The sequence below is a fragment of the Mauremys reevesii genome, linkage group 3 (assembly GCF_016161935.1).
Source record: "Mauremys reevesii isolate NIE-2019 linkage group 3, ASM1616193v1, whole genome shotgun sequence".
In the NCBI taxonomy this organism is placed as follows: domain Eukaryota; kingdom Metazoa; phylum Chordata; order Testudines; family Geoemydidae; genus Mauremys; species Mauremys reevesii.
The window spans coordinates 150270413-150295328 of record NC_052625.1 but is presented as its reverse complement, the minus strand read 5'-3'; the positions used below and the strand labels follow the sequence as shown (position 1 = coordinate 150295328).

The 24916-nt window shown below is 43.4% G+C and overlaps 2 long non-coding RNA genes across 2 annotated transcripts in view; one reads left to right on the top strand and one right to left on the bottom strand.

The window, feature by feature from the left end:
* LOC120400016 overlaps positions 1–12224 on the bottom strand; it is a 30535-nt gene extending 18311 nt beyond the window's left edge. The window contains exon 1 of the long non-coding RNA XR_005595466.1: positions 11899–12224. This is a non-coding gene — a long non-coding RNA (uncharacterized LOC120400016). The remainder of the gene's footprint in view (positions 1–11898) is intronic.
* Positions 12225–13801: 1577 nt separating this feature from the next.
* The window catches only part of LOC120400015, a 220658-nt gene continuing 209543 nt past the window's right edge, over positions 13802–24916 (top strand). The window contains exon 1 of the long non-coding RNA XR_005595465.1: positions 13802–15086. This is a non-coding gene — a long non-coding RNA (uncharacterized LOC120400015). The remainder of the gene's footprint in view (positions 15087–24916) is intronic.

Here is a 24916-nt window from a genome sequence, read left to right as displayed (position 1 = left end):
TTACTGCTCAGCCCCTGCCACAAAGGGCCTGAGCTTAGTGTACTGCCTTGTCGCTCAGCCCCGCACCAGAGGGTCTGAGCTTCCTAACACTGTTGACTATTGTTCAGCCGGTTCCACAGAAGACGTGGAGTGAGTTGGTGTGGCTCCCCTCCTGCCTTCAGGAGGGTCGAGCCCCGGCGCGATCGATTACAACCCCATAAATAGATTGCTAAGGAATTTAAAATTTATGCTTGAGACAAGTGTTGAAGGTAAAATTTCTTGTTAGCCACTGTAAGAAAAAGAGGACAAAAATTAAAGAGGTCAGATGAAGGGAATAGAATTTTGCTAATCCATTTGCCATCTTACTTCCTAGGTAGGCAGGATAGAAATTTGACACAATTCTCTATTCTACATTAAGAAAAAGGTGACATTAACTGTGTCACTTGGTCCTCTATAGGCAAGGAAATAATCAGATGTAATCTTCCAGTGTGAGAGTCAAAGGTCTTTACTCATTTGGTAGCTGTTTCATGAGATAACTGTGTACAAATGGTGCAATTAAATTGTTTGTTGAAACTACTGAGTCACAAGAATAACTCTTGATTTTTTTTCACAGAGAACCATACTATGGAAAAGCTTTTAAAAAATGGATGCTATGGCCAATGGAAACGGCTGGGTTCTTTTGAAAACCAGGCCATTTATTTAGGTGCCTGAATGTGGATTTAGAATCTTGGATTTTCCAAGCACCCATGTTTGGAAATATTTGGTCTGTAAATTCTATGCTTTTTCATTTGTGAGTTGGTGAGGGATAACATTAGTGTTCTAGTTGTGATTCAGAGAAGGAAGTCAGGCAGTATTTACAGACTGCAGTGTTGTAGGCGTATTGATCCCAGTATACAAGAGAGACAAGGTGGCAGAAATGCTGGAACTAGGGGTGTGGGAGTGCTACCGCACCCCCGGGCTTGAAGTGGTTTCCATTATATACAAGATTTACAGTTTGGTTCAATGTCTGTCAGCATCCCCACTATAAAAATTGTTCCAGAACCCCTGCAAGGTGGATAAGGTAATAGCTTTTACTGCACCAACTTCTGATGGTGAAAGAGACCTGCTTTCTAGTTACACAGAGCTCTTTCTCAGGGTCTGGGCTTTACACTGTGTAAAGGTATTTACAGTGTGCATGGACGATTCAGGTCAATGAACCCTTTGGGAAAAATAACAATCATGGATGTTGACAGAGTCTCTTTTTGTATATTCAAAAAAAGACCAGTCACATGTGGGCTATCGGTAGGAATTCTGATGAGAAAGCATTAAAATAATTGCTAGTAATAAGCAATATTTGTCACTCTTATAGGATTTTAACCCTAAAGAGGCTCAGAAGCCAAATAAATGCTCAGACCAGCATTCCTCATAACCCACACCTGAGCCATACTTTCAACTGCAAATTTTACAGAGTGAGTGTTTCTTTTGAATTTTTTTTTAAAGAAGAATTCACCCACAGAACAAGTTGGTAGGCTATGAGGTTAAGGATTGCCCTCAGTTATAGCAGGTCTATTCAGAATTTCTCTTGTGAAATCAATGGTATTGCCAGATTTATAGCCTGATAGTTTGTCATTGTCAGATCCATAGTAGTAAACTGTAGTGTCACAAATACTATATAAACAGTCCCATCCAGATTGCAGTGAAGCCAGTAGATTTTTCCCATTCCCCCTGTTTCAAAGGGAGCACGATCAATCATTAAATATAAATAGTTTGGTAAATATTGAAAGAGGAAGTGGAAAATATACATTATGGGTATTTTTGTGAAATAAAGTGAATGGAGTTTGGCAGCAGCTCTTTACATTTTTGTACTAGCTCACTTGTAAGTTCCTCTTGAATAGAAGCTGCCAATTGTGCCAAATTGTGTTCAAGTATATAACTGCTAGCCATTGGAGACTGAAATAAATTGGATTTGCACTTGAATCCCAGAGTCAGTGCCTTTCTCTGACAAGCTACTACTCAGACATCAGTAGGATTTAAAGATGGTTATTTGTGATGTTAGAAACCTACTTTGTAAATCATTTATAAACAAAAAATATTTTCATGCAGAAAAGCATAATGAGTATGTCAAGGAGAAAAGCAACTGGGCAAGACAATAGCCTCATTGCAGCTGACGTTGTATTATAACAATATTATCATCATATTCAGTGAAACTGCAGAAAATGTAATGGAGTTACAATCCTGATAAACCAACCCATCAGAACACAGTTTTTCTGAAGGTTAGATCACCTGTCTGAGTTCATTAGGTTGGTGATAAGTAGTGACCATACTTCTTCCCTTGCACAAGTAAAAAATTAAACCAACAAGCCTGCAGGATATCAATCTCCTGCAAGCATGAGTTCCAGTGGAGTTGCTGAAACAACAGTTATACATTTAGAATGAGAGCCTACTCTCTGATGAGCTCAAGGTTTGGCTTTGGTGTGTATGAAACAATGTTGGGCTGATGTGAATCACTGGCAAAAAGTGAAATGAGAATTTGAGAATGTTTACTGTACTGGGGACCAAAACACTGTCAATATCACTTGAGTCTGTGATATTTTATGAATGGCAAGGTAAGGGACTGGATGGCTCAGGCACTGATAACGAAACCTTTTACCTCTAGAACAGAGGTTCTCAAACTGTGGTCCGTGGACCACCAGTTGTACACGAGCTCCATTCAGGTGGTCCGCAGATAGTTCCCTCTAAGGTGCGCGCTTGGGCGGCCGCACATGAGACAATGAAGGGCCACCCACCTAATTAGTGGAGCCGCGCAGGCATGGCTCCAATAATTAGGTGCCTGGACCCTGGAGAAGACGCACAAGTAAGGTGAGGTGGTGGCCTTGGGGGGAATAGCAGGTAGGTGGGAGGGGGCAGTGGGTGAGAAGAGAGGGTGGGGGGAATTTGGGACATGCAGGGCTGTGGTGGCCAGAGAAAGAGGCAACTGCAGGGCTGCAGCTATCGGGGAGAGACCCCCTTCCTTCCCAGCCCCAGATTGGGGGCTGCTGCTGTGGGGGAGAGAGGGCAAATCCATCACATTAGAAAGATAAGACTACTGATATTAAAATATGAGTTGTGTGCTTTTATTTGTAGAACAAAAAACATTTATTGTTATTAAAGGGTTTTTTTTATATAGCACTTTTATCCAAAGCTCTTTAAAATAGTTAGCTAATGGTACAAACAACATTTGGAAGGATCATTAAGTGGTCCGCCGAGACCCTCAGCAATTTTCAAGTGGTCCACAAAAAAAAAGTTTGAGAACCACTGTTCTAGATTGTTAGTTATTAAACCAAACCCAGATTAGAAGTCACCAAGGCCCAATCTTGCAGTTTGTTGCGTGTGGATGGACTGCAGGATCAGGGCCTTGGTTGAATTGAGTGATGAAAGAATCTGAGTCCCAGCCCTGATTCATGTCACCCAGATACCAGCCCAACTTGACTTTCCCTCCTGGCCCATATGAGCATCACAGGAGGACTGAGCCCAGGGGGTCCTGGGTGTTTTCCTCAGTCTCTCCATAGGCAACTCTGGGCAGGAAGAAGGGTGCCCCATTCCAGGATACCTTTTTAACCAAATACTATATAAACAGTCCCATCCAGATGCAGTAATCACTGCAATTCATTTAAACATATATACAATTTATTTACACCAACAACCATTTCTTTGGGTATTGCAAAATGCTTCACACTGTGAGCACTGTGAGGAAACGGGTTGGGTGTAGTTTACTGAAGCAGTCTTTAAACTACAATAAACTTTACAGTTACAAAAAATTTACAAGTCCAGTGTTTTCTTCCTGGACCTCCAGGTGCTGCTGTGATGCTGCTGGTGTGGCACTCGGCCAGGATGGTTTGGACTCTGTATGAGAGAACCTATTCTCCACCTTCTCTTGGCCCCCTGTCAGGCTACATCCCCCTCTGGGTCTGCCACTTGACTGGCAATGTCCCCCACAGTGGGTCTGGCACTTAACGCCCTCCTGACACACTTTGGGAAAGGGTCCCATTGTTTCCTCTCTCCCTAGATCAGCGCACACAACCCTGCCATGAGAGCGGGAGACTCACTCCACCACTATTGCGCTGATGCTTCTCCGTCTCCAGCTGCTGCTCTAACTCCTCAGGCTGTGGCATTCTCCCTGTCTCTGCTCTGCACTTCAGCTCTGTTCTGGGCTGCTACACTCTCTTCAGCTCTGCCCTGGCAGCCCCAGCTCACATGGATGATGGCCCTTGAGCTCTTGATTCCCTTATTGGCCTGATCGGCTTGTCAATCTGGCTGACTTGGAGTGCTGGCCTTTCCCTGTTGGCCAAGAGGGCCAGGATCCTGACTCCTCCTTGGCCCTTCCTCTTTCTTGTAGTATTGGGAGAGGCAACCAAAAACCCACTAAATTTCAGTGAGGAGCCAGCAGCCCCCTTTACACATGACAAAAGGGAAAAATGTGTTTTTGACAGCATCAGGTTGGTTACTGTACAGAACAGTGCCCATGTGCTTTAGCTTTGGCTACAACTGAAGCAGTAATCTCGGCTTTCAATTTCTTTATTTTCCTCATATTAACAAATGAAAAATAAATATAAAATCTCTATATTTTGAAAAAGATTCTTGAAAGAACACTGTCAACTTGAATTCTAGCCAACTTCAAGCAATGAGCTAATAGGAGACCCAGGTACTGAATCTGCCACCCTGAGCCCTCTTGCCAGAGAGGCGCTGGGGGCATGTGTCTGGGGAGCACAGGGTCTGCAATTCTGCCTGCCTACTGTGCATGGGATCCTGGTGTCCTTCCCTTCACTTTGACCCCCTCATACAGAGTAGTCCTGCACAGTCTGGGTCTCGGGTAACAGTGGGAGGCACATGGATAAGATGTGAAGTATTGTTAAGCCTGTGAGTCTCTCTTGGAGGTCACGGAAATCATGGACTCTGTGACTTTCCGGGGCATCCATGACTTCCGCAGCTGCCAGTGTGGCTGACCCCAGGTAGGCCCGAACAACTGGCCCTGGGACAAGCTGCACAGGTGGCCCCAGGGCCAGCGCAACAGCTGCTGCCCAAGCAGCAGCTAGTGCCGCTGGCCCCAGGGGCCGCCCAAGCAGTAGCAGTCCCAGGGCTGGTCCTAGAGCAGCAGTCCCAGGGGCAGCCCTAGAGGCCATACGAGCAGAGGTCCCAAGGGCTTCGGAGCAGTGGGCAGCCAGGGACAGTCAGCCCCCCTGACCAGAGCAGGAGCCAGCTGGCAACCACCTGGGCCCTCTAGAGCAGTGGTGAGCTGGGGCCTCAGAAGCAGCTAAGATTCAGTCAGGATATTTTTAGTAAAAATCACGGACAGGTCACAGCCTGTGAATTTTTGTTTCTTGCCCGTGACCAGTCCATGACTTTCACTAAAAATACCCACGAGTAAATCTTGGCCTTAATTATTGTGTATATGGTTTGTACTATTTCTATATTAGCACATGGGTTAAAGATTATTTTATACTGTGCATCTACAAATGAAGCTCATTCATAGACTTCCAAGCAGACTAATCATTGTGGTTCACACACACCCTGGAGTAATCCTAATGGGAAAGCAGTGAGAGCTTTAACTACTACATGTACCAAAGGCTGGTAAAGTTTCTGCTGGCTGCTGAGGGCACTTTGTTTGAAAACTCCCCTAAAGTGCTCATTCAGTGACACTGTCAAGCAGCTGTCAAGCTTAAGCCCCTAAAAGATAGATGTCTCAGCTAGAGCTCCTTTCTTTGAAGACCGACCTGGCCTCTACATGAAACAGCATATTGAGCCATGCTGCTGACAGGTGCAGTCATCTTTTCTTCATGTGATTTTCAGTTTCTGTCAGCATGTGCTGTTTGTGTAACTACTCCCAACAGCTCAGGTTCGGACAGATTCTCTTTTCTAAGTGATTCTAGAAGTGAAATTTGATCTCTAATGGTGACTCTACTTAATTATAACTGAATTTCTAGTTGTAAAGGGGTCAAAATCATTATTTTTATAATTTCAGTCCAATTTGCTCAACTGAGTTTCAACATTCAAGACAAAGGCTGAGAAACCTACTTCTCTAAATGGGTGCTTGGATTTAAAAGCAGAACATATAAGCTTTTTACAGTGGCTAAAAGAAATGGGGTGTTACTTGCCAAATGTATTTTCTTTTAATGGATTTGTGTTACTCAGGAGCCTGGATTGCTCAAAAACTATTTTATTTTAATCTTAATTTTTTAAAACAGGGTGCCATATATGTATGTTATACTGAAGCCTGGTCTACACTAGGCGTTTAAACCGGTTTTAGGAGCCTAAAACCGATTTAACGCCACAACCGTCCACACTAGGAGGCACCTTATATCGATTTTAATGGCTCTTTAAACCGGTTTCTGTACTCCTCCCTAACGAGAGGAGTAACGCTAGTATCGGTATTATCATATCGGATTAGGGTTAGTGTGGCCACTGATCGACGGTATTGGCCTCCGGGCGGTATCCCACAGTGCACCAGTGACCGCTCTGGACAGCATTCTGAACTCGGATGCACTGGCCAGGTAGACAGGAAAAGCCCCGCGAACTTTTGAAATTCATTTCCTGCTTCCCCAGCGTGGAGATCTCATCAGCACAGGTGACCACACACAGCTCATCAGCACAGTTAACAATGCAGTCTCCTGAGAATCGTAAAAGAGCCCCAGCATGGACTGCACGGGAGGTACTGGATCTGATCGCTATCTGGGGAGAGGATTCAGTGCTAACAGAACTGCGTTCCAAAAGACTAAATGAAAAAGTATTTGAAAGAATTTCTAAGGCTATGACGGATAAAGGCCACAGCAGAGACTCAGTGCAGTGCAGAGTGAAAGTTAAGGAGCTCAGACAAGCCTACCAGAAAACCAAAGAAGCAAACGGAAGGTCCGGAGCAGGTCGAAAAACATGCCGCTTCTATGCTGAGCTGCATGCAATTTTAGGGGGCTGCGCCACAAGTACCCCACCCTGATCGTGGATTCCGAGGTGGGGTTGTAATCTCTGCCATGGCTGAGGATTATGCAGACGGGGAAGATGAAGATGAAGAAGAGGAGGAAGACCTAGCAGAGAGCACACAGCACTCCGTGAGCCCCAGCAGCCAGGAGCTTTTTATCACCTGACGGAATTACCGTCCTCCCAGCCCTCACAAGCCACTATCCCAGACAATGACGCCATGGAAGGGAGCTCTGGTGAGTGTACCTTTGCAAATAGCAAACATTGTTTTTTAAGCAAGCCTTTTTTAATGATTGATTTGCCCTGAGGACTTGGGATGCATTCGCAGACAGTATAGTTACTTAGAAAAGTTTGTTAACATGTCCGGGGATTGAGAAGAAATCCTCCAGGGACATCTCGATGAAGCGCTCCTGTAGGTACTCCAGAAGCCTTTGCAGAAGGTTTCTGGGCAAGGCAGCCTTTTTCCGCCCACCATGGTAGGACACTTTACCACGCCATGCATGTAGCAAGTAATCAGATATCATTGCGTGGCAAAGCATAGCAGCATATGGTCCAGGTGACTGCTGGCATTCAAGAAGCATCCGCTCTTTATCTTGTTCTGTTATCCTCAGCAAAGTGATATCGTTCAGGATAACCTGGTTAAAAATCAGGAATTTAAGTAAGGGGGGTGGCCATTTTTCTAATGGGTTCGTGGACTGCAGCAGCTTAAAAAAACTTTCCTGCACGTGGCGAGCGGGGAGGAGGAGTGAAATGCCGATGATCTTTTTTGTGTTTGGTCAGCGGCGATCTTCCCCAAGCTACCAGCCACGCAGTGGGTGGGGGGTGGGAAGGTTGTTGATTAGCAGGGAGCTAGCGTGGTATTAGCCATGCGTTGGGGGGGAGGGGTAAATCACTACAGAAGCCGAAAGACAGTGGCTTACCATGGCCGCATGCAAGCTGAATTCTGATGCCTGGACCTGTGTCTGTGAGATCTGTAACTCCAGAGCTGCAAGCACTCACTATTAAGATGAAAAATGCGACCTTGTAGGGAAATCACATGTGCTAGGTGAATAGTGCTGTTCACTGTGAAAGAGTATAACCATTGTTCTGTAAAATGTATCTTTCTAAATATTTATCTCCCTCATGCAGCTGCAAATTTTTCAACCATCCCTCCTCCATCCCAAAGGCTAGCACAGATAAGGCGGAGGAAAAGAAGACGCGAGATGAGATGTTCTCGGATATTATGGAAGTTACACGCAATGAAAGAGCTCATCTGAATGAGTGGAAGGACGTGGTTTCAAATTACAGGAGAGAGGCCAGTGAACGTGAGGACAGGAGGGATGAACGTGAGGACAGGAGGGACAACCGAGATGAGAGGTGGCGGCAGGAAGACCGGCAGGAAAATCAGCGGTGGCGGCAGGAAGATCAGCGGTGGCGGGATGCAACTCTGGGGCTGCTGCGTGATCAAACTGACATGCTCCGGCGTCTTGTGGAGCTTCAGGAACGGCAGCAGGATCACAGAGTGCCGCTGCAGCCCCTGTATAACCACCCTCAACCCTCACCATGTTCCACATCCTCCTCACCCAGACGTGTAAGAACGCGTGGGGGGAGGCTCCGTGCACCCGCCCACTCCACCCCCGTGGACAGCCCAACCAGAAGGATGTCGTTACTGTGAATTTTTTATTTTAATGGCCTTCTCCATCCCTCCTATCCTCCTCCCAAACCACACCCTTACTTCTCTCCCTCTTTTTATAATGAATCAATAAAGAATTCATGCTTTTAAAATGAGAGTGGCTTTATTTGCATAAGTAAGCTGTACTCGAAGGGGGAGGGGGAGTTGCTTACAGGGACTGAGTCAATCAAGGGGGTTGGGTGTTCATCAACAAACACAGCAGTCAAACTGTACCCTGGCCATTGATGAAGCTCGTTTTCAAAGCTTCTCTGATGCGCACCGCTTCCTGGTGTGCTCTTCTAATCTCCCTGGTGTCTGGCTGCGCGTAATCAGCGGCCAGGTGATTTGCCTCAGCCTCCCACCCCACCATAAAGGTCTCCCCCTTACTCTCACAGAGATTGTGGAGAATACAGCAAGCAGTAATAACATAGGGGACATTGGTTTGGCTGAGGTCTGAGCGAGTCAGTAATGTCCGCCAGCGCGCCTTTAAACAGCCAAATGCACATTCCACCACCATTCTGCACTTGCTCAGCCTGTAATTGAACAGATCCTGACCACTGTCCAGGCTGCCTGTGTATGGCTTCATGAGCCATGGCATCAAGGGGTAGGCTGGGTCCCCCAGGATAACGACAGGCATTTCAACATCCCCAACTGTTATTTTCTGGTCTGGGAAGTAATTCCCTTGCTGCAGCCATTTAAACAGAGTAGTGCTTCTGAAGACGCGAGTGTCATGAACCCTCCCTGGCCATCCCACGTGGATGTTTGTGAAACGTCCCTTGTGATCTACCAGTGCTTGCAGCACCATTGAAAAGTACCCCTTCCGGTTTACGTACTGGGTGCCCTGGCGCTGCGGTGCCAAGATAGGGATATGGGTTCCATCTATCGCCCCCCCACAGTTAGGGAATCCCAGTGCAGCAAAGCCATCCACTATGGCCTGCACGTTTCCCAGAGTCACAACCTTTCGTAGCAGCAGCTTAGTGATTGCTTTGGCTACTTGCATCACAGCAGGCCCCACAGTAGATTTTCCAACTCCAAATTGATTCCCGACTGACCGGTAGCTGTCTGGCATTGCAAGCTTCCACAGGGCTATCGCCACTCGCTTCTCTACTGTGAGGGCTGCTCTCATCTTGGTATTATGGCGTTTCAGGGCAGGGGCAAGCAAGTCACAAAGTTCCATGAACGTGCCCTTACGCATGCGAAAGTTTCGCAGCCACTGGGAATCGTCCCACACCTGCAACACAATGCGGTCCCACCAGTCAGTGCTTGTTTCCCGGGCCCAAAATCGGCGTTCAATGGATAGAATCTGCCCCATTACCATCAGGATCTCCAAAGCGCAGGGGCCCGCGGTTTGAGAGAATTCTCTGTCTACGTCCTCATCACTGTCATCGCCGCGCTGCCGTATCCGCCTCCTCCTCGCCTCGGATTGAAGGTCCTGGTTCACCATAGACTGCATGAGAGTGCGTGAGGTGTTTAAAACATTCACGATTGCGGTATGGAGCTGAGCAGGGTCCATGCTTGCTGTGCTATGGCGTCTGCACAGTTCACCAAGCAAAAAAAGGCGCGAAACGGTTGTCTGCTGCTCAGGGAGGGAGGGGTGAGGCTGTACCCAGAACCACCCGCGACAATGATTTTTGCCCCATCAGGCACTGGGATCTCAACCCGGAAATGCCAAGGGGCGGGGGAGGCTGCGGGAACTATGGGATAGCTATGGGATAGCTACCCACAGTGCAACGCTCCAGAAATCGACGCTAGCTTCGGACCATGGACGCACACCACCAATTTAATGTGTTTAGTGTGGCCGCGCGCACTCGATTTTATAAAATCTGTTTTACAAAACCGGTTTATGCAAATTCGGAATAGTCCCGTAGTGTAGACTACCCTAAGTCTTCTGAGCATTAGATTGAGTGCCAATCTCCACGTCCTCCATAGCCACAACAGAGACTTATGGTGGAACATAAGCAGCTAAAAATAGGCTAAAGGATTTGCCCTGGATCTACACTAGAAAAAAAAGTAAAGTTCAGGTCAGGCTAAGGCTAACAGGCCACGTGTTAACTAAACCTCACTTAAAGCTGACTACTTTTCCCAGTCAAGACAAATCCAAAGTGGGCCTTGCTGAGGCCCTCCCATGACACCAGGATCATGCCCTGGTTTTGAGGTTGAAGGTCTACAGCCTTTTGTTCTCTAGAACAGAGATCTTTGAAAGGCCCAAAGAGTCATGGCATATTACAAGAATAATCCTCATATTTTCCCCATAATTTCCTGTGTGCATGGAATGCCCTCCCAAAATTGGTTTAGCAAGCCTCTCACCTAACCTCCTTTCAGATCCCTCCAATTGTAATGCAATACCCACAAAAAGTAAGTTAAATGTATGTCTCATAAAAGAAAATATTTATCTTATATATTTTAAAGTACATATGGAGTAAATCCATCAAGCTGTGCATATACCTTTGAATAGCAGCAAAGTGCATTTATTCTGATCCCTGCTATTTTGGCTCCCCCTTTATTATATATTGTTAAATTGCACACATTTTGGGATAGGTGAGGTGCCTAAGTCACTTTTGGAAATAATACCCCCCCCCAAATAAATCAAATAGTGCTAATACAAAGATTGAAATGAAGAGTGGGGATGACTTGTGGTTAAGGCACTGGAACAGGACTCAGAAGACATGGTGTGGCAGTGCTCATTTGCCCTGGGAACACCCCCTTACATTGGTGCAGGATGTTGGTGCTATCTTTGGCTCCAGCACTTCCTGCAGGCTGCCTGCCTCAGACCTCAGCTCTTTTGTGTCTCAGCCCTCCAGTCATATCATCTAAATTCAGACCCCTTCCCGTCTGTCATAACCAAGAGCCAACAAAAGTCCATACAAAACTCAATAATTCTTCTGCCCCCTTGGGCTACTGAAGGCTTCTCTTCTCTACTTGCAAACCCTATATCAGGGTTCCCCCCCACAGAAGCTACTCCTGTGAGTATTGGCTCAGGGTTTCAGCCTAAGCCCCACAGACAAATTCCATTCACACACAAATCGGTCTGACTTGGGTCTGGAAGAACTCAGGACCCAGATCCAAGGGCCCTGCTAGAAGATGGGTTGGACCCCAAGGCCTGTCATTTTGAAGTGTGACTGCAGGTTATGCTACAGACCCTAGTCAGAAAGTCTTTGGAGTGCAATATGAACACATTAGCATAGCTGTGAGACCCTGGTTCAGCAACTGTAAACACAGCTTTATAATGCAGTGTTGATACTCAAGCGTGGGTTTGGAAACACTACGTTCACAAGCTCAGGTCCTACAGACCCAGGTTTACAATGCAGTGTAAACATAAGCTCTGTGCCTTAGGTCCTTACCTGGGATAATTATACGTCCTTTCTCCCAGCCCTTATTTGTCTTGTCTATTTAGATTGCAAGCATTGCCTCTTATTTTGTGGTTGTACAGTGCCTAGCAAACCGGTATGGTGCCCTTGGTTGGAGTCTCTAGGCACTACTATGCTATAAATACTACTACTAATAATAATAGTGAGCTGCCTTCAAAGGGCTGGGCTAAGAAATAACTGCATTTACCTTTTACAGTAACTGACTGACTAAGACTTTGGATCTATGGTATTTAGAGGCTATTCTCTCTGGAAATCCCAGAAGAGAAGTCCTTTACAAGGCACCTGTCTCATCACCAGGAATCCACCCCCTGCTACAGCCAATGAAGCCTAAATTAAAGCTTCTCTCAGTTCACGGTTCACCTGGTTTGCTACCAGTTACCATGAGATTTATGCCCAGGTTCTTAAAGGTAATTAGGCATTGCTCTGCTTAGTGTTGCAAGACTTAAGGGCTAGACTTACAGAGGGACTTATTGAGGTGCCACTGACATTCACAAAACCACTGCTCAGCTGCTGCCTAACTTCTAGGTGCCTAAGTTTCCACTGGTGGGCATGTGCAAAGTCATCTAAGTCCTAATGAGCTGCTCAGAGCCCCTGCTCACTCCTCAGCCCTGGAGGCATTCTCAAACTAGGTTCCCCTGCCTATCTTGCCAACAGACCCTGATCTAGTAGATGTGCTCAAAGATATCTAGCCTTTGCAAAAGTGCGACGGGTGAGCAGGTCAGGAATTTTGTGGGTTGGCTGGATCTATATCTGCCCAGAAATTCTTAATAGCCCAGTAGTGACCGCACTCTGCCAGGATAGGGAAAACTTGGGTTTGACTCCCTACTCTGCCTGAGTCAGTGCAGAATGGGGATTCAGATCTCCAATACTCAAGGTGAGTGCCTTAACCATCAGGCTATGGAGACAGCCTCTTGCTTCCTAACCCCCTACAGGATCCTCAGACTAGCTATTCTACCTCACTCATGGCACCTGATCCAGTATACTTACTTAGGGCCATCTAACAAATCAGGCCCCCTACAAAATGCAGCTGATAGCGATGCCCCCCATTTTACCTCCTAGTGATTAGATCACTTGCCCAATATGTGGGAAACCCATGTTCAGTTCCTCCCACTGCCTGATGTGGAGCAGAGATTTAAACCTACATTTCCACAGTGTGCCCTAACCACTGGGTTGTGAGATATTCAGGGGTGGGTCTTTCTCAAACTCTCCTGTTGAAGCCAGTCCACAATGTATAAATAATTAAACAGTCATGAGAACAGGGACTTTCCCATATCCTAAAGGAGTGTCCTAACCCCTAGATTACAGAGTAATTCCCATGCTTTCTCTAACCCAATGACTAAATGTTTTAGCCTGTGATGGGCTGGGCTATTAGTGTTAAATTCTCACTACTCTGATTATTTAAACTTATTTTAATGATCTTTGTTAAGAAAGAATTAGTTCATTTGTGAGAACAATGAAAAATATGCAATTTTAAACTGAGTTTTCTCAAATATCATTGTCAAGGTGGTTGCTGTTACATTTAAAAAGGTGAGCTTATAAATTGCCTAGCCTAGACACCATTTCAATTAATCTTTAAGGTTTAATAGTAATCATATAGCTTTCTGCCTTTAGCCTTCTTATATACCTGACTTACAGCAAGACTCCCATAAAACACTGAGCTATGCCCTCCAATAACATGATATGGCAACAGAAAATGAATCCTGCCACAATATCACCACCAACTGCTATTTCAGCTGCTTGTCATCAACTCAGAGTGAAGCCCAGGGCTGTTGCATGCTTATTGAACTCCCAGGTGTTATTATATGATTGTTGTAATGCTGTAGATAAGGTTGAGATAGCACCTAATTCTAAAACACTCTTTTCAGTTGTTATATCTTTTATAAAGGTACCTAATAAGAAATTTCAGCCCCCTATCAGGCCAGATTTGAGTTCTTTTGGACAGTTCAATTGAAAATCCCTGTGGATGTTTTTGAGTTACATGAACATCAAAATAATATTCTTTTTCTGCTGTTTAAAGACTTTTTCTGTACTTGCATAACTCAAACAGATTTCTTTTTAAAACTTCAGACTTGGCAGATGTATAGTCCTGAATGATGAATGCATGCTTAATCTTGTTTTAAGAAATTTGCTTTGGAAACATTTAAGTTGGGGGCATTTGAAAATAGTGTACTGAGTATCTGCAGCATGTTATTTTTCCTGATATAGAGCAAGAAATATAACATAGTTTGAATGTCTGTAGATATATATATTTGCATTAACATCTGGGGGAAGTTGAGGGTATTAATAAGGGCAATGCTCACCATTAAAATATTTACAGTTGCTCTTTGCAAGTAATTATCTTACCACTGTTACCATTAAGTTATGTAGTGCTACAGTTGCATTTAATTTTTTATTTAGAGTGAGCACAGTTTAACATCATATTCCTCTAAAAACTCACTTTTCCCCTCTATACTTAAACCCCAAAAATCTTATAACATTTTAAAAAATGTTATACAAAAACAGATACATAAGAGTCAAGTGTAATGGAATGTGTAAGGCAGCTTTATAGCTTGAGGCAACCAAGTTCTAGAACCGAGGCATTCTGGGACTTGTAGTGTAGAGGGACTATGGAAGTTGTAGGCCTCATAGCAAGGTATCTGGTGTGTCTGAGTGAGATAATTGGCAGACCAGTTGTGGGGTGAGGTCTCTACTTGTATGGAGAAGGTTTTGCAGTTGGATCTCTCCAGACAAAGAGCCTGAGAGGAGTTTTTCATGAAGCTCAGAAGAACAGCCAAAATTCTTGGAAAAGCATGCATAGAAACGGTGTTTTCAGGTAGTAACCTAAGACTGATGAGAGGATTGGAGAAAGGAGACTCCATTAAAGGGCTTTGGAAGAGGAACTGCTTGTGAGCTCTTGTGCTGATGGGTGAAGGCTTGTTTGTTTAAATGACTTCTTATGAACCCCTGGGCCAAGGGGTGTGTTAGAGCCCCTGTCTTGAGGAGTGTATATGTGTGGACTTCCACTGGACTTTTCATTACCCTAGAAGCAAAGGAGTTTTGGCTTTGTCTAGAGGGCTAAAATACCTTGTCTGGAGGAGTGAAACTGAAGCAGTGGCCCCTCCTGATGACAGAAGAGTAAGAGATCTTCTTGCACCAAAGTTTATAAAATTATTTAGTAAGAGGTAAGTGTAATATTTTATTAAAGTATGCAAGGTTTAACTATGAAGCTTTCCTGCTATGCAGTAGCCCTCATAGAAAACTTACATGGAGAAAAATTAAAAACCTTCCTTATCTTTAAATTGTTTTGAACTACTGCATAGGTGACAAACTGAAAAACTGTTTACAGATTACACAACTCCTACTACTGGTTTTAGCTAATTAGTTTGAGACAGATGATGTATATCTTTCCATGTGTATTTTTAACTCTGTATTTTCTCCATTTCTTCCCACAATGCTAATAGTTAGGTAATATGTACTCTTATCAGTCATTTGAAAATGGTTATAATTTCTTTGTCGTATGGTTTTAAAGTGTGTGTTGTATTGATTTTTCTGTAGCTAGTCCACATAACACTCCTTTATTGCTGCTGTCTGCTGGAGTTATTCATTTAGCTCCAAGTGGTAGAGGTTTATGCTTTGGTGCTGAACGTCCTGCTTCAAACTCCCATGATGCCCCTTGGTGGGTTTGTTATGCTTTGGGTGAATGGAAGGACTCCCATTAGTTCCAAGGTGCTTTGAAGCTATTCTGTTTTTTTTTAATTTATTTTCCTTTAAGTCTTGACAGTGGAAGACAATCTGCCTGATCCACTTCTTGTGAAATTGTGAACACACATCTTTACCATATGATAATATATTTCATTGTTTTTTTCTTTCATCATATGCTGTGATGTACAAAAAGTATTCAACTTCATACATTTATTTATATGCCACCTAATCTAAATGTAAAATTTAAAAAACTCTGAGTCTCAGATGAGAACATAAATGCATCCTGGGATGAATAAATTATGCCTTCAGGGTAGCCTGCAGTTGAACGTGTACTGGCTGGGTGAGTGAAGGAGGATGACCATATAATTCAGTGTGTAGACACTCTCAGACATGGGTTTTTGAAGCAAAATAGGCTTATGTAGTTCTTAATTCCTGCTCTAGGCCTGTTGCCAGGGAGTGGCACCACTTGAGTATTTTCTTCTTGTAAAATATCCTTTCCCAGTCATTTATATTTACTGAGCTTTTAGTGAACCAAATAAAAAAGCAATAATATCCTGTGTCATGGTTATTACTTCCTCGTACAAACATCATAAATCCATTTAAAGTGAAACCTAAACCTCTCCCTCCTGAGTAGGGTCTTATGCTACAAAGGGTCTCAAGTTTATTCCTGCTTCTTTAGAGAGGAAACGAATCAGGTACAGAACAGGGTAGCAAGGTTCCCCTCTCAATCAGATGTTTCAGTTGCTCTCCCTCCAGTACCCTACCCAGCCATTATGTAGCATTTCCATTCCTAGGAATGCATAAGACCTACCTGGAATCTAGATTCTAAGGCCCAACATATCCATATGAATCCAGTAGGAGCAGCATGTGGTTTACTTTATATAACATTGGTTGACTTTATATTCTCTTGATTTGTTTATGATAGTGATGGTTTTGCTGTCTGAGTAGGAAGTCTGGTTGACATGCCTTCAGACTGAAGGAGTTCTTTTCTTGATCCTCAGAGCTCACAGTACATAACCGGTGTCTTGCATGTGCACTTAGTTGGTAGTGCTATACAGGATTTTTGGATATAAAGTTGGGCATGTGATTGAAACTTTAGGTAGGAGAGATAAGCTTTTCTTTTTTAATGTTAACAGTACACAATTAGGAAGCTTGCTATGGCAGAAATATTGTTTGGGAGCAGTACTCAGAACTTTCTGACCCTTAAGTATTTTGATATTTTAAGTTAATTGTTGCTTTAAAGACTATGTAATGAAAAACACAAAATAGAGTATGGGGGAAAATGTGCCTAGATAATTCCTAGAGATCATTAAGGCTGAGAGTCTGTCATGGAAGTCACAGATTCTGTGACTTATCCGGGACCTGCATGACTTCTGAAGAGGCCAGTGCAGCTGGCCCGGGAACCACCTGAACAGCTTGGGCAACCCCTGGGCCAGCCACACCGGCCACTTCTGGGACAGTCTCGGGCCACCCTGCTCCCCACCCCTCTCTGCAGTAGTGGGGGTCCCAGTCTGTGTGCTGCTGCCCACCCCACCTCCAGCAAAGTGGGAGTCCTGGGCCATGCACTGCCACTCCAACCCAACCCAACAGCACCCATGGCTCCCCTGGGCTGCTCCCCACCCCCAGAGCACTCAAGATTTAATCAGGGGTATGTAGTACAAGTCACGGACAGGTCACGGGTTGTTAATTTTTGTTTACTGCCCTTGACCTGTCCATGACTTTTACTAAAAATATCTGTGACTAAAATGTAGCCTTATAGATCGTTAATAAAAACTCCCACACAGAGCAAGGTGATGCCCTGGTAGCCTGCTGCAACTGAAGCCATGTCCTTGGGGTGTGGGGCAGAGATGACACTACAGAGATACAGGGCTCGCATGTGAATGATGCTTGCCTCCTGTTTATGGAGTAATGTGCAACATGAGGAAGGGTATTGGAACTCAGCACTGGATTGTAGATTGTGTAGTCTGTTCTATTGTGTCCTGTGCACATCTGGCTAATTAATCAGTTTTCACCAGCATGATCCTCAAAACAGGTGAAGATAGGCATTCCCCCACCTAGCTCACCTGCAGGGCCTGATTTGGTTGGTTTGCTCTGAGTATGCCTAATTCCATACAAAACAAGGGGAAGGGCATGGCAAAGAAGAGGAGGAGGAGGAGGTGACGGCAGCAGCAACCTCCCTCATAAGCTTTAGCCCAATGGTTAGGGAACTTACCCAGTATCTGGAAGATGCTGGTTCAATATCAGTCTCTGCCAGATGCGAACAAAGGATTTGGACAGGGGTTTCCCATGTCCCAGGGAGTGCCCTAACCAATGGACTCCAGAGTTAGTCTCATGCTCTCTCTGGCCCTGTTAATATTTAATAGAATGTGGAATGGCTTCAACAGGAGAGAGATTGAGACCCACATCAGAATATCCCATAGTCCAGTGGTTGGGGCACTAATCTGTGTGATGGGAACTCCCTGTTCAAATCCCTTCTCCTCATTTGGGAGCAGGGGAAGGGGTTAAACCAGGGTCTCCCCCATCCTGGATGAGAACCCTAACTACTTGGCTAAAGGTTATAAGGGAGGCATTGCAATGCTTACGTCCTTTTGTAGATCCAGGCCAGAATGTTTAAAATGGGAAAATGTCATTGTAAAACTACAAACTTTGGCCAAGAGGAGTTTGGGTTAGGTATAGTATCTGAACCTGCTTTTAATTTTGCTGTTAAAACACTGATTGGATTTCAAGTTGACAATGTCCCTCTAATGGTATTATCTTCACACTCATTTGGATATTTACTTTCTGCTAATCTGTGAAGAGGGACAAGGTAGGTGAGGTAAAATCTTTTATTGGATTGACTTCTTGTCTCTTCCACCAGCAGCTTTTGAGCTTCACAGAGCTCTTCTTCTTCTTTTGGTTTGGAGAAGGTAACCAGGGTGAGCTAAATATAAGGTGGGACAGATAAGCATAAGAGATTTACACAGGCTTTAGGAAACCACTTAAAATCAAGTGGGAAATTAAGGATTGACAGGCAATAGAGTATATCACAAATGTCTGTAATGATCTGTAAAACCAGTGTCTTTTTTAAGTCCACGGTTTCTAGTAGAGTTATGAATTTAAATGTCCACCAACAGAAGTTGGTCCAATAATAGATATTACTTCACCTACCTTATCTCTCTCATATCTGGGACCAAAATGGTTAGAACAACACCACAAAAATCTCTGAATAGTCAGAGTACCGGGTTTTTTTTTGCTTTTAGTCATCTTATTGCCAGATTTTCAGCAAGCAAAAGTAAAAAATCTCTTGAAACAAATAAGATACGATTGCATGTTGAGCCTCAGATATGCAAGAGTTGCCAGTTATGACCAAGGGTGAGCTTACAGTACTTAAAGGCAGGAGCATAGGAGAAGGTTTTTGAATGGACTCTACTTCTAACTTATAGTAAAATACCATTAACATACAACTAGGTGTTCTTGTTTTCAAATATAAGCTGAAAATGTCAAGTGCAATTATTCTTGAATTGATCTTAATAATATACACAGAGAAAAAGACCCTGATCTGGATCCAAACATCTGGGTATGTTGTTTCTATTTTCCTTCCTGAAAAGTTGAACTGGGTATATAAATTAGGTATAATCATTATTGGATCCTTTTTGCTTTATTAACTTCTTTATACTATTGTTTGACACAGTATCTAGTTCTGTCTATAAAAGAGAGCTGTATTTTAGGGCTACTATAAGCTGTACTTGGTCCCCTTTACACCAGGCTAATAATTGCGTGGAACCAGGGTAAACACAATAGGAGTGTTCGCAAGCCTTTGGATGTGTCTTGTTTTTTCTCTCTTGTCTCTACCCATGGACTGTCACACACACTACAGCTTTAAAACACATCATGGTGAAAATCCATTCAAAAGAGCCACATGGATGTGTCAGAATCATATGAGGTTGATGGACCTTTTTCTTTTATAAAACACTATAAGAAAAACATAACAATGGGCAACAATTTTAGGCATTGTGTTAAGGGTTCAGTTATGCTGAATGCACTTTCCTAGCACTAGTGCCTAGTGTTATGCTTCTGCAAGGCAAAATAGCTAGAGATGATCAATATCTGACATTTGAACAACTTGACCGTTTTTTCCATTTCTCAAAAATGGGAACATATGGGGAAGTCATTTTAATTTTCCCAACTTTTTTCCCCTTTCTGAAGATTTTGAAAGGACATTTATGCAGTTTTCAAGATGGATAGTGCACTGTCACCAGGAGGTGGGGGAATGGCCAATCTCCCTAAACCCAGCATCTGCCCAGAGCCCCAAAGGCCAATGGGGGTCCACCAATGTGGGGTCAGTTGTGGGCTCAGGGTCTCCTGTGTATTGCTATGCTATTGCTGATCAAATCATGGGGAAAAGGTCGGACTAATGATTCATCAAAGGCCAAAATTCCTAACAAGTTGTATAATTCTGGTCAAATAATGGGAAAAGTCACAAATAATATTGTTCACAATGAATTATTCAGCCATCTTTAGGATTACTCATTTTTTTGCTCATGAGTAGCCAAGCTTTCTTTTGTAGCTCAGAAGGGAATTTTTCACTGATCTTGTTTTTTCTCTAGATTGAATCTGTTTTATTTTTTACATGGGAGTGTTTTTGCCCTTCTGGCACAAAAATTCCTAAAGCATGTAGGCCAGAAATGTAGAATAACTCACCCAAATATTTAAGATACAAAACATCTAGGGCTTCCTCTGTATTTTATGTGGCTGTGAAGCTATAGGAGTATATTGGGGTAAAACTAGACCTGTCTATATGTAAGCATAACCGTAAGAGCAAAGTGCGTTGAAACATCCATTCGTTGTATAGCCTGCATACAAAAGGATGACCCGATTCTAGACATAGGTCTGTGTGTGTAGATGCTTGCTTCGATGTGGCTTTAATTGACATCAGGAGCCAAATTCTCTACTTGTATAAATGGGTGCAGATTGACTTCATTAACATCAACAGAAAATTTGGCCATCAGTGGTCAATTCAGCCTTTCTAATTTGAATGGGTTTTCCATTTTTAAAGACAATTTTATGCACCTTGGGTGAAAACCATGCCCCATTGAAGTCAAGGTGAGTTCTGCCATTGACTTCAGTGGGGCCAGGATTTCATACACATACACCATTTTTTTAAAACAGTATTCAGCTCTCTCAATGTTTTAAACTTGTCCTAGTTTTGTTTGTTTGTTTTCCCTCTCATCTTTGTTACATCTTATACTTTGAGCACTTTCTCATCATTTGCTCCAAGAGCAAGTGGCAAGTGAGTAGCCACGGAGTTTCTCTGTGATTCCACTACAGAATACTATTCCCTGGTATGTCCTTTCATGATGTATATACAGAATACATCATCGACCTTTGAATGGATTGACCTCTCCTACTGCTTCACCATTTTCCTCAACAGTTTCCTGTAGCTGTCAGTAAACCAAATTGAAACATGGGAACAATACAAAGGGAGAAGATACCTAGGAGCTATGATAGCAGGAGCAGTGAACAAGAAATAATTGTTCGATTGGCTAACATATCATGGGAAATGAGAAACCAAAAATCTTGTTTCTAATGTTGAAACAAACAGCATAATCCAAAGCCCACTGAAGTCAATGGAAAAGCTCCCATTGATGCAAATGCCTTTGACACAGGCCTCCAAAATTCTTTTCAAGCTTTCAAAGAGATTTCTTCTGTCCATTGAGTCTAAAGAAAATTCCAATTTTTTTTAAGTTGTAAGGAATAGAAATGGGAGTTTTGAATATAATAGTACCTGTCACCATAACTAGTGAGGTGCTATAATACCAAAAATATACAATCCCTACAGCATAAAAAGAAACCATTACTTCTAAATATCAACGCTACTTCCAGATTAAGGGGGCAGTTAATGCATCTAACATAGAAATAGATTCTACTAATTATGGCCCCAGTCCTGCAATCAAATCCACACAAACTAGTTTTTGCAACTGTATAAAGTCCTGCTGAAGTCAATTCAAACACACATTGAATGAATTTAGCAATACAGCATGAGACTAAACTATTGAAATCAATGTGGCACCTTTGTCAGGGTCAGATGGTCCATCAATGCAGATGCTATTTGCAGATCAGGGCTTTTATATCTACAATTAGGAGCTGTCTCTATCTGTCCTTATCTTTCTGGATTTATGTAAAACAGTTTGTTCAAAATAGAACAATTCAGTTTATTAGATAGAAATTTTACCCATAACTTTCAATAAACTGCTACATTTACAACAGATTTTCTGTCTTTTCTTTTGGATCTAAACCCATGTGATGTAATATGTCATAAATTCATATATTTTTAATGCCAAGAGGGATCATTAGATCTAGTCTGACTTCCTGTATAATACAGGGCACAGAATTTCACACAGTTACTTTTGAATTGAGCCAAATAACTTGTTTGATTAAAGCGTATCTCTGAGAAAGGCATCCAGTCTTGATTTGAAGACAGCAAGAGATGGAAAATCCACCACTTTCTTTGATAGTTTGTTGCAAATATTAATTACCCTCCCTATTAAAAATGGGGCTTTATTTTTTATTTGAATTTGCCTGGTTTTAATTTATTGGAGAAAAGGATAACAAGAATTGGTGGCTGGAGGTTAAAGAACCCCTCTGTCAACTTAAATATAATGTATTTTGACTAAAGCTACTTCATCATCTCTGGCTCATGTTAGCAAAGCGCTCAGGCATGTACACAACATTAATGAACTTGAAGTCAAAGGAATTTTAGTTAAGCACATGCTTAATTGCTTTGTTGAATTTGGGGCCTTAGACTGTAAGCTCTTTGACACAGGGACTATTTTCCTCTCTGTACAACACCATGGCCGTAGCACAGTGGGGATTGTTTGGAGTTCCTGTGCCCTTCTGTACTACTGCTAGTAATATATCTACTCTGTCTGTGCTATATATATATATATATATGTTCTATCTCGTTTGAGGCATTTTTTCTTTGTTTTTAGCAGAATTGTGTTGGTTTTTATGGTTTTTTTATGCTAATCACTCCAAGCTGTGCCATGTCTTTCCAATTGATCTTTGTGTTTGCTTATGATTAGAGTCACACTGGGTAACTTGAATATAATTTGAGAATTATCAAGAAAACACTGCCTGCCAATTTATGGGAACATGGTAATCTCTGTATCCAGAGAATTTACGGATAAAAAATGTTTGTGAGATCAGGTGATGCATCCACATTATTCTTGATTATGGTGGGAAACTATGCTAAACAAGGGCCATCAATGGGACTAAAAAAGGTTCATTACTTGAAAGTTGAATTCAGATAGTAAAGAATCAATGTAAAAAACATTGACTGTTACCTATTGCTTTGTTGAATCAGAGACAATGTGAGGCTTAAAAATTACAGCAACTGAGATGAGAGTATAAGTAAGCAAGCAAGTAGATAAGCTGAGAAAAGAATAGAACCAATCATGTGACTTCTTCTCTTCTGTCCCCTCAACTCAGCCTCAATCTTGATTGAAGGCTCTAGGTCAGGGTTGGGCAAACTATGGCCCGAGGGCTGCGTCTGGCCCTTCAGACATTTTAATCCGGCCCTTCAAGCGCCTGCCGGACAGTGGGGTCGGGGGTTTGCTTTGCGCGGCTCCTGGAAGCAGCGGCACATCCCCACCTCTGGCTCCTACACGTAGGGGGCAGCTAGGGGGCTCCTGCCCCAAGCACTGCCCCCGCAGCTCCCATTGGCCAGCAAATGGGGCCAATGGGAGCTGCAAGCAGGGCCGGCTCCAGGCACCAGCAAAGGAAGCAGGTGGTTGGGGCAGCCAATGGAAAAGGGCAGCACGTCCGGGTCTTCGGCGGCAATTTGGCAGCAGGTCCCTCACTCCCTCTCAGAGGGAAGGACCCACCACCAAATTGCTGCCGAAGAATGAAGCGGCGCGGTAGAGCTGCTGCCACAGTGCTGCCAATCACGGCTTGATTTTTTTTTTCCCCCTTTGGTGCTTGGGGCAGCTAATGGAAAGGGTCGATGACAAATCTGGAGCCAGCCCTGGCTGCAACGGTGGTGTGCAGAGCCACCTGGACGTGCCTCCATGTAGGAGACAGAGAGGGGGACATGCCGCTGCTTTGGGGAGCTGCTTGAGGTAAATGCCACCCTGGAGCCTGCACCCCTGACCCCCTCCTGTGCCCCAATCCCTGGCACCAGTCCTGATCCCCCTCCTGCCCTCTGAACCCCTTAGTCCCATCCTCCGGCACCCCAGAGCCCACACCCCTAGCTCAAGCCCTCATCCCCCCCCCCCCAACCCGTACCCCAAACCCGAAGTTCATGAGCATTCATGGCCCACCATACAATTTCCATACCCAGATGTGGCCTTTGGGCCAAAAAGTTTGCCCACCACTGCTCTGGGTGCTGCTGTAATATAGTCGAGTTGAATAGAAATGCATATATTCCAGGACATCAAAGTTCACCTGGTCTACATTTGTTTGGGTTTAGACAACTGTAAAATAATGTCCATCCCACAACATAAAACTCATTTATTTATTTTTTTTGGAAACCATGTTCACTTACATTGTGCAAATGCTCTGCATGAATTCATTTAATTTTAAACTCCCTCTCTTATTGGACAGATCAAGCTTATAAGCTTCCAAACGAGAATGCAGGGACTGAATCTTATAAATAAATCCAATTTCCCCTCAGAACCCTATTTTTTTTCTAATGCAATATTTGCGTTAAGTATATGCAGTAGTTCATCTGAAGATCTCAAAGTGCCTTGTAAAATATGGCACTTATGTAACAAAACAAACACTCATACAGAAACTGCACCTACCCTATTTATAGAAAGGTCTTTGTTAAATCCCGATACTGGAAACAATATAGCAGCTCTTTATTATTGCTGTATTTGATAAATCAATTCTGTAGTAAAAAACATTCTTATTTAAATATGAGAAATGCAGATATAATTGTCTTTATCACTCACTTGACAGCCCTGTGAAACCACTCCTGTGCAACCAGTTATTTGTTTACCATTTAATAAACAAGATAATCAGCATGACCTTTTGCATATATGTGTGTTCAGATGTGACTATTTCCAGGGGCCATTCAATCTTCCACTTACTCCTTTTTTTCCCTTCGTGCTCCAATATTTAAAAAACATCCTTATCGCTTATCATTATGCCTGGTTGCCAACTACAGCTTCCTATTTTTCTGGCAATTGCTGTTTCTGCTCCAGTTCCCTAATGAGTGATCCCAAGTGCCCCCTTGCAATTCACAAGCTCCACTCTTTCAGGTCTGGATGGATTTTCAGCTGTGGTTGCAAACTTTTGTTTTCTGGTGCTTCATACCTCTGAAGCAGTCCTT